This window comes from Rhagoletis pomonella, unplaced genomic scaffold (genome assembly GCF_013731165.1).
Source record: "Rhagoletis pomonella isolate Grant_MI unplaced genomic scaffold, Rhpom_1.0 Rhpom_scaffold_00002, whole genome shotgun sequence".
Taxonomy (NCBI): domain Eukaryota; kingdom Metazoa; phylum Arthropoda; class Insecta; order Diptera; family Tephritidae; genus Rhagoletis; species Rhagoletis pomonella.
Window position 1 is genome coordinate 34,283,882 of NW_023458556.1, and position 2,680 is coordinate 34,286,561.

The following is a 2,680-nucleotide window of genomic DNA, read 5'->3' on the forward strand; positions in this document are numbered from 1 at the left end:
TATGAAGTAAAAAAAATTCATACATACATACATACCGTTGTTCACGTTTTTTATACAGTGCATGTCGTCATCATCAATGCAAAAGGTCTTATACATACATATGAAAATTTTTCTGAATGTATTTGCTTTATTCCGTTGATTTTCCTTCTGATTCATACATATGTACACCACCATACCGAAATTTCAAGCCATATTTGGCAAAAACATGAGATCTTTAAAACATCTTTAAAAGCGCTTTCTATGTTAACATAAAAAGTGTTTGCTTATCCTGTAAAATTTCCCTAAAAAAAAAAAATAAATAAAAAATAAAAATAAAAAGAGTTGTTTTTCTCTGAGCAAATGAAAATACAACTCGGTTCAAAATTATAAGCGCAGCGGTTCTTGACAAGTTTTAAAAATTTATTTGTTTGCTATGTTTCATAGAACTATATTCACATAGTTTATACCTTAACACAAACTGTTTAAATCCAAGTTTTAAACCTTGTGAAATATTGGAAAAATTTCAACAAACTGTCGTAAAAAATTTAAGCATTTTAATTCGACTTATTTGTTTATTTCATAAGTTATTTATATAATGATAATAACTGAAGTAAATTTTCAAGGGTTTTCAAGTAAAAAATTTTTAAAGGACGTTTTCCATACCCAATCGTCCTTATGCATACAAAAATGTAATCATTTTTAATCATACAGAACTTTCTCTTCTATTTGCTATTCTACATTGCACTGAATTTCTTAAAAATTTTTTGGAATTGATTTCTACATAGGCGTAATTAATGTCTGATTTGTCTATTTCAACTCCATCTGGCTTAATCGATTTGTATTTTCAATTTAGTACATACATACAAGTAAGACCTTGAGAGGCAGCTTGAGTACAACTTAAAATTCAATACCGAAATCGAAACAGTAATAGCCCCAGGAACGCCCTTTTAACTTTCTTTTACTATAATAGAGAGCATCGCGTAGGTGGAATGAACTTTTCAGCAAAATACCATATTTATTATACATAGATCCTTATTTGTTGCAATAAGAGGAAAGAGGCCGAAAGTGAGTGCTTGAAGTGCTTCTAACTATGTACGAAGAGTTTGAAATGCTGGCCGACTGGAAAAACGCCCGAAAATTTTATCAGAGACAGAGAGTTAGCAACTTTTTAATGGTGAAAATGTGCTCTGAGTTTTACTTTTGTGTCTCAGGCTGCATTTGAAGCCTTTGTAATGTAAAGGTATTGCCCGAAGAATACTAGTAGTAGCTAACGTTGCCTCGAGATAAGTACATTCATGTGAAATCGCCAGACAGCCGATTTCGCCCTCAACAGAGTTATTTGCTATTTCGGTTCTGGATCTGTTATCAGAACTAAATAATAAACAATTTTCAGTCGGACTTCGAGTGCTATGCTATAATTTTATGGTTGTATTTTTACTAGGGCGATTACTTTATAGTCTTTTATTTAAACACCGTCGATGGTTCATTAGTTTAAGCATTCGATTTGTAATGCATATGTTTTTGAAGCGGTACAACCAGTCAGAAAACTAGTTGGTGTAGTAAAACCTAAACTGGATATTTTTAATTCAAATACCTGTCTTATATTCATAGGGTTTTTCTTTTGATGGAATGAGTTTCAAAATACTGCATACATACTTTATTTTTTAGGATGCAACGAAATATATAAATTTAATTCACTTCTAACTAGTGATGTGCTGAATTGCCGGTACACAATAGAAATATTTCGGTACCCAGTACTCCCTTTTCGGTACCCATTACCGATTCTATACATAATTACAGCTTTTTGACATAATTTTCAACAGAATGTCTGTCAAAAAAGCAGCATCGACTTCATTTCGACCACGAATATGCTTCACAATTAGTACGAGTAAGACGATGCTTTCCCAAAAGTTGAACAATTTTTACAAAGCAATGTGGAAACCACATAGTATGTATCAAAACACTCTCATCGCCTTCTTGATATTGTCGCAACAGTAAAATACCATTTTATTAGTTTCCACCTTCGTAGATCTAAAATTCAAGAAAAATGCGTTGACGGATGAGGAAAGTCTTTCAGGCCTACAAAGATAACATCGTCCGATTCAGCTAGAAAAAAAAAGTTTCAAATAAGGAAGATTTTCTCTGCATTGTGGCGATGGAAAATGTAAATATGCATATTTTTCATTTAGGTCAGCACTAAAACCACTATTAGCCCCTACACTTGCTTTTGATAGGCTAGGCTCCCCTAAAACGCTTTTATTTTTGGTCTACATGCGTTCCTATTGGAAGTCTAAACGTTTCGGTACCGAGTATCGATCAATACTTTAAAGTAACGACTCAGCACATCACTACATCTAACTATGTATATTTTCATCTTAACAATCCTTCATACTTTTCTACATACATAAACACACCTGCATACTAAGTATAATAATGATTACGCTTTCATATCGTCCCAATTTTAGAGTTTGGGTATATTGGGTTCCGTGCCGGCCGCGCTCCTCATCATCTCTCTACTTGGATTGCTACTCTACTTAATGACACGATGTTGTGACAGGAAACCACGACCAGCTCATTCCATTACAAGTTTAAAAGTTGCTCTATCCATTGTAACGGTAATGTGTTGCGCGGCAATAGGACTTGGTAAGTGTTTCAAATTTGTGATGTCAACTTAATTAAAAACTGTGGTGATTGGCAAAGG

General features: G+C 33.4%; 1 protein-coding gene across 5 annotated transcripts in view; it reads right to left on the reverse strand.

Moving 5' to 3' along the window:
• The window catches only part of LOC118733506 (protein tweety), a 25,829-nt gene that overhangs the window by 10,123 nt on the left and 13,026 nt on the right, over window positions 1-2,680 (reverse strand). The window lies entirely within an intron of this gene.